Here is an 8,012-nt window from a genome sequence, read left to right as displayed (position 1 = left end):
TAATAAAGTAACTTCTGACAAAGAATGAGAAGAAATAACTAACCCAGGTTTGAAAGAAAAGGGACAGACTTCCTATGGAATTCATATTTAATTAAAGCTCTAAAGGACAAAAATACAATAGAGCAAAATTCTGGTCACGCTGATATACCTAATGAAAGTTCATAAACAAGGTGTGGGTAGCAAAGAGTGTGTGGGAATGTTGGTAAGAACAGTGGGGAAGAGTCATCCCTGAACATGTTCTTAAATGAAGCAATTCTTGTGTTGTTTTAAAGGGTAAATTGGAGTTTGCCTAAGTGATTAGAGAAGGATGCCTCAGCTTACGGAAGTTCAAAGCCATAACGATGTGATAAACTACTGCAGACATTTTCATGTATATTTGTTGTTGCTTCTAGTAATGGTGATCTAAAAACTCCTACTTAAGACAACTAATAATCCAGACAAAATAGCTTTTAAAATTAAAAATATCAGAATGATTATAAAAATTAAGGTTGGGATTACTGGGCCAAAATACGAAATACAATGAGAGCCTAGAGATATATGCCCTGAAGCCATTTTAGCTATGAGAGCATTTGAAACTGCTAAAACACACTGAGCTGTGTTGTTAATAGACTCTTGATACTAGAGAAACAAAATTCAAAATCCAGCAGCAATCAAATTTGAGGACTTTGGTACAACCCAAATTTAAGTTGAGATCCCCAAAGCACAAGAAGAAGCAGAAATAAGACTATAGCCTACCATGCCTTCTGTGTAAACTGAGAAAGTCAATCACTGAATTTGGAGTATGATTGTCTTGTAGAGTCTCAGATCTAAGAGAAAATCCTGCCAAGGAGGACCATACCATTATTATAGCTCTTAATTATCCCTACTCAATAAGAGTTTCAAATATAATGTCTTGAACATAGCAAAATGTAACAAAGCACACAAAGAAAAACCATTAACAAGATTTGATAGACAAAATGGGATTAAGTATGATGTTAAAATGATCAATAAAGATTGTAAAATGACTTTATTTTTTGCTCAAAGAAATGAGAGGGGAAGCAAATTGAACAAAAAACTGAAACTAAAAATGATATTGAGAAAGGTTTTATAAATGAACCAAATGGATACTCTAGAACTTTAAAGATATGACAGCTAATTTAAGATACCACAGGGGTGCCTGGGTGGCTCACTTAATTAAACCTCCAATTCATTTTCCTTTTTTTTTTTAACACCTTAATTGTATTTTATTTCTTTCATTTTGGCTCAGGTCATGATGTCAGGGTTGTGAAATAGAGCCCAGAGTTGGGCTCTGTGCTGAGCCTGGAGCCTGCTTAAGATTCTTTCCCCTTCTTTTTCTATCCCTCCCTGCGCTCTCACTTGCTCGCTCTCTCTTGCTTGTAAATAGATAGATAGATAGATAGATAATAGACAAAGCAAAATAAAAGCAGATTATGAAAATAAATATAAAGATTTTGAAATGAAAACAAGTTCAAAATAAAATAGAGAAGACCTACACAGCTAAAAGTTCATTCAGAATATCTACTATTAAAGAAGTCAGTATGACACAAATCAAAAGATTTGAGCATGTACTTTACAGAAAGGGTAATCCAAATGGCCACTCATATATAAAAACTGTTTATCTTTATTATGAATCTGGAATTAAATTGAATTAAATTAAAAATAAATTAAAACCTAAAATGACATACTATTACACACTTACCATATTGGGCAACAGTAAAATTGTCTTGCAAGAATGTGAAAGAATGAAAGTGCCCATAATAAAAACATTTGAGGTAAGTTGGACAATATTTAGAAAACTTAAAAAACTTAAATAAAGATTTGGTCCATTCCTAGAAATACAACATGGAACTAAATGAATATTTTCACCAGGATATGCACACAGATGATTATAGCTATTTCATTCATAACGGCAGATCAGTAGTGGTCTATTTGCACAATGTTACATTAAATAAGAGAGAATATTAACAAACTGGGAGGAGGGGCTAGGTTGTTATCATAAACAGATCTTCTATGGTGCTGATTATGTTCTATTTCTCAAAATCTTAAGTTAAAAAAGTTTTCAAATATATATCTAGATAGATAAATGATAGATAGACAGATATCCCAGAAGCTGCAATGCTAGGCTAAGACCAGGCTTTAAAGGGCTTTTCTATACTCTACTAAATACTTGAAACCATTCATTATATCATAGCTCAGTGTTCAAATCTCCATTTGTTTCCTCAGTTTCCTCATATTTATCTTAAGGTGACCTGATCCAGACTTTTGATCACCTTTGTCTAAATATTTCTATTTTAACAAAGTCCTTTTGAACACTGAGAGACTAAAACGTAGAAAAATACTCTGATTGTTATCTCACTAGAGTGCAAAATATATAGTTACCCATTAACTAATGATATCCATGTCTACATTAGATCCATGACATTTTTAATTCTTGGGAGCTTTTGGTAAATGAAGCTTTAAGCCATCACCACATGAATAAAATTAAAGAACTAAATGAAAACAGGCCAAGTATTTACAGAGTAATAGAATGTGCAGTGGAAAGAGTACAATTCTGAAATCATAAAGCCTAAATTAGTGTGATGCATCTTTACTAGCCATGTAATCATAAACCAGTTATCTAAATGTGTTAGCCTCAGTTTTTTCACCCATGAAATGGTGATGATAATACTTATTATGCAGAGTTGTTGTGTGGATGTGATGAAGCATGGAGCATGAGTGTCTCATATTCCATGCTAAAATGATAGCTATTTTTATACTTATAATAAATTAAATTGTTCAAAATGGTAATATTCATTTATATTGAGGCATTGTATTGACTATTCACAGACACATTTACCAAAATAAATTTCATTTTACTTTACCCCCTCTGAGGATATATATTCCCTAATTCAATATGAATCTCATTATGAATAATAATTATCATAATAAATATGCTGATTTTTCTTCTATTTATTTTTAGGGAAGTATCCTTTACTGTTGGACATAAGGAAACTTAAGCAAGTCTGTCTTATTCAAAATTTGCATGCTGCTTTCTTATGAAACTAGATTATAGAGTTGTATGAAATAAATTCATGCAGTTAAGACATTTATGTTTGGAAAACTGGGTGGTCAGTTTAGTATTTCAAAAGAAGATTTTAAATTTAAACCTTAAAACTGAGCTCTTTCAGCCTTATTTATAGGCCATCCTTCATGCTTCATAAGTACTCCTTCATTGTAAACTAAGTAATAGTTTTTGTCACAGTGTATATAACGAAAATGGATTTTATATTCTATTATTTCAGAGTTCGTTGCAGTTTCTACTTCCTTACTTCCTTTTTTGAAAAATAGATTAATTCTACAAAAAGTTTTTTCCAGCTTTATTGAAAAAAAAAGACATATTATAATTTGTAAATGTAAGAAATGATTTCTTATAACATTGCAAACTTTTAACATTGTGTAAATTTTGTACAATTTGATAAATTGGTATACATCTTTATTGCAATATAATCTACATAAAAATGTTAATACATCTATCTTGTATAGTTGCCACTGATTTTTATGCATGTATCGTAAGGAATTTTAAGATCTATTCTCTTAGCAACTTTTATGTATATAGTATAGTAGAGATAAACTTCAGAGGTCTTGTGGGTTATGTTCCAGACTGCCTCAATAAAGTGATTATCTCAAAAAACTAAGTCAAATTATTATTTTTTTTGGTTTCCCAGTGCAAATAAAAATTACGTTTCCCAGTGCATATAAAAAATAAACACTATACTCTACTGTTCCAAAGCATTATGTTTTTAAAGAAAAACCATGTATATACCTTAAGTAAACTAGTTCTGAGTTTTCAGTGGGTCATAATTACTGATCACAGATCACCATAACAAATACAATAATAATGAAAAAACTTGAAATATTGCAAGAATTACCAACATGTGACAGAGAGACACAAAATGAACAAATGTTGTTAGAAAAATGGTGGCAGCAGACCTCTTTTATACAAGATTGCTATAAACTTTCAACTTGTAAGAATGTGATATATGCAAAGTTTAATAAAGGGAAGCACAATAAAAATGTATGTATATATTATTAACTATGATCATCATGCTGTACATTAGATCCCCAGAACTTTTTCATATTATAGTTGCAAGTTTGCACCCTTTGACCACCTTACTCCACCCCAGGTTCACCCCTTGTCAACTCAACTCTACGTTTCCATTAGTTTGCCTTTTCCTCAGATTCTGTATGTAAGGGATATCATAATACATAAATTAAAAAAATATATAAAATCTTTGAAATATTTCACTTAGTATAACACCTTCAAGATCCATCCATGCTGTTGTAAATGGCAGTATTTCTTAATTTTTCATGGTTAAGTAGTATTCCATAGTATATTTTAACCATACTTATTTTATTCATTCATCCATTAATGGATATTGAAGTTATTTCCATCTCTTGCTTAGAGTTAATAATTTTATAATAAACATAAGAGTGCAGATATGTCTTTGAACAGTGACTTCGTTTCCTTTAGATATATACCTAGAAGTGGGATTACTGAATCATATGGTATTTTTACTTTTAATAATATGAATAATCTCCATACTGTTTTCCATACAAATTTATATCCCTAGCACAGTGCATAAGTTCCCCATTTTCCCCAATATTTACCAAAATTTGTTAGTTTCAATTTTTGGGTAGTATATATTCTAATAGGTAGTAATATCTTGCTGTGTTTTTCAGAGGTAAACAACAACAAAAACAACAACATAATGACTTTGTCCTGAGTTTTTTACATTGAGCACTTTTTAATGCTCCTGTTGGTCATTTATATAACTTTTTTGAAAAAAAAAAGTCTATTGAGATCCTTTTGCTATTTTTTAATTATATATATTTTTTCTATTTGTATCTGTTGGTTATTAACCTCTTTTCAGATATAAGATTTGTAAGTATTTTCTTACATTCTGTGGATTGTGTTTTCATTCTCTCTCTCTTTTTTTTTTGGCAATGCAGAAACTTTAGTTTGATGTAGTACCATTTATTTATTTTTGCTTTTTTTTTGCTTGTGTTTTTGGTCTGGTATCCAGAAAACTATTGGCAAGACCAATGTCAAGGAGAATTTTTCCTATGTTTTCCTTTAGGAAATGTAGTTTCATGCATCACCTTTAAGTCTTTAATCTATTTCAAGTTAAGACTTATGAGTGATATAAGGTTCCAGTTTTACTGTTTATGTGACTATTCAGTTTTAAATATCATTTATTGAACAGACTATCTTTACCCATTACATATGTTGGCCCCTGTCAAATATTAGGTGACTATGAAAGGATTTATTTCTGGACTCTCAATTCTGTTCTACTTGTTTATGGGTCTTTTTTTATGCCAGTATACTTTATTGTTTTGAGCATGAGGGCTTTGTAGTATAGTTTCAAATCAAGAAGTGTAATTTCTCTTCTTCATTCTTTCTCAGAACTGCTTTGATTATTTGTCGTCTTTTATGGTCTCATATAAATTTTAGGATTCTTTACTTACTTATGTAAAAAATTATATGGATTTTTTTTAAGATTTTTAATTTATTTATTTGACAGAGAGAGATGACAAGCAGGCAGAGAGGCAGGCAGAGAGAGAAGAGGAAGCAGGCTTCCTGCTGAGCAGAGAGTCTGATGCGGGGCTCGATCCCAGGACCCTGGGATCATGACCTGAGCCGAAAGCAGCGGCTTAACCCACTGAGCCACACAGGCGCCCCTAACATTGGATTTTTGATAGGAATTGGATTTACAGATGGTTTTCGGTAGTATGGACATTTTAACAATGTTAATTCTTGCCATTCATAAATATGAGCTATCTTTCCGTTTGTGTCTCCTTCAATTTCTTTATCAATGTCATAGTTTATGGAGTACAGATCTTTCATCTTCTTAGTTAAATCTATTCCTAAGTATTTTATTATTTTTGATGCTATTGTGAATTAGATTGTTTTCTTTATTTTTTCAGATAGTTCATCATTAGAGTGTTAAAATGCTCCTGTCTTGTGCTTACTTTGGCAGCACATATACTAAAATTGGAATGATGCAGAGAAGATTAGCGTGATCACTAAAAAAGGATGACATGAAAAACTGGGAAGCATTCCATATTAAAAAGAAATGAAACAAAACAAAATTCTTGTCTGTTATATATTGATCTTGTATTTGGCAGCTTTACTAAATTTGTTTATTCAAAATTTTTTGTGAAGTTTTTAGGATTTTTTAACATGTAAGTTCATGTTATCCAAAAAAATAAAATTTTACTTCTTCCTTTTTTTTTTTTTGGAGTCTCTTATTTCCTTGTGTTCCTTGTTTCTCTGGCTAGGACATCCAGTAGTATGTCAAATGAGAGTAGTGAAAGTGGATACACTTGTCTTTTTTCTGATCGTTAAGGGGAAAACTTTCAAACTTTTTTGATTGAATATGAGATTAGCTCTGGGCTTGCAATATGTGTTTTCTCTTTAATGGATTTTTAAAATTATTTTTTAAATTTTTTTATAAACATATAATGTGTTTTTATCCCTAGGGGTACAGGTATGTGAATCACCAGGTTCACACATTTCATAGCACTCACCATCACTCACCATAGCACTTGCCCTCCCCAATGTCCATACCCCCACCATCCTCTCCCAACACACCTCCCCCCAGCAACCCTCAGTCTGTCTTGTGAGATTCAGTCTTTTATGGTTTGTCTCCCTCCCAATCCCATCTTCTATTTTTCTTTTCGTACGCCCGAAACCGCCTATGTTGCATCTCTACTTCATCATATCAGGGAAATCATAGGATAGTTGTCTTTCTCAGATCGATTTATTTCGCCAAGCATAATACCCTCTAGTTCCATCCACGTCATCACAAATAGCAGGATTTCATTTCTTTTGATGGCTGCATAGTATTCCATTGTACATATATACCACATCTTATTTATTAATTCATCTGTTGAAGGACATTTAGGTTCTTTCCATAGTTTAACTATTGTGGACATTGCTGCTATAAACATTTGGGTGCATGTGCCCCTTCAGAATGCCACCTTTGTATCTTTAGGGTATATACTCAGTACTACAATCACTGGGTCATAGGGTAGTTCTATTTTCTGCTTTTTGAGGCACCTCCACGCTGTTTTCCAGAGTGGTTGCACCAGCTTGCATTCCCGCGTACAGTGTAGGAGGGTTGCCCTTTCTCCACATCCTCGCCAGCATCTGTCATTGACTGACTTGTTCATTTTAGCCATTCTGAAAGGTGTGAGGTGGTATCTCATTCTGGTTTTGATTTGTATTTCCCTGATGCCGAGTAATGTGGAGCATTTTTTCATGTGTCTGTTGGCCATTTAGATGTATTCTTTGCAGAAATGTCTGTTCATGTGCTCTGCCCATTTCTTCATTGGGTTATTTGTTCTTAGGGTGTTGAGTTTGATAAGCTCTTTATAAATTTTGGATACTGGCCCTTTATCTGGTATGTTATTTGCAAATATCTTCACCCAGATAACTTCTGACAGTCATCTTTTGGCTTTGTTAACTGTTTCCTTTGCTGGGCAAAAGCTTTTTGATCTGATGAAATCCCAATAGTTCATTCTTGCCCTTGCTTCCCTTGCCTTTGGTGATGTTCCTAGGAAGAAGTTGCTGCTGCTGAGGTCAAAGAGGTTGCTACCTGCTCTCTCCTCAAGGATTTTGATGGATTCTTTCTCACATTATACTTCTTCATCCATTTCCAGTCTATTTTCATGTATGGTGTAAGGAAATGATTCAATGTCATTTTTCTGCATGTGGCTGTTCAATTTTCCCGACTCTAAGGCCAGCGGCACCTTCTCTTCCCCGGGGGTGGCGTGCTGTACCTTCCCACACTTGCTCCTGGGTACCGCGGTGACACAAGTGTGCGACCACGCTTCTCTCTCAAGTAGAGGGGATGCTAGGGCAAAGAGAATTTCGCTCCATGCGGGTATCTTCCAACCTGCTGTGGAGACTAGAACAGGCAAGCAGCAGCATCCCCAAACCCAACTCTGATTTCCCAACAAAAGATGTACTT

At 33.3% G+C, this 8,012-nt stretch overlaps 1 non-coding gene across 1 annotated transcript; it reads left to right on the top strand.

The window, feature by feature from the left end:
• Window positions 1–6,001: 6,001 nt before the first annotated feature.
• LOC131820213 (U6 spliceosomal RNA) lies at window positions 6,002–6,108 on the top strand. The gene has a single exon (XR_009349531.1). It is a non-coding gene; the product is annotated as a U6 spliceosomal RNA (small nuclear RNA).
• The last annotated feature ends 1,904 nt before the right edge of the window (window positions 6,109–8,012 follow it).

This window comes from Mustela lutreola, chromosome 17 (genome assembly GCF_030435805.1).
Source record: "Mustela lutreola isolate mMusLut2 chromosome 17, mMusLut2.pri, whole genome shotgun sequence".
NCBI lineage: Eukaryota > Metazoa > Chordata > Mammalia > Carnivora > Mustelidae > Mustela > Mustela lutreola.
This window is presented reverse-complemented; position numbering and strand designations above follow the sequence as displayed.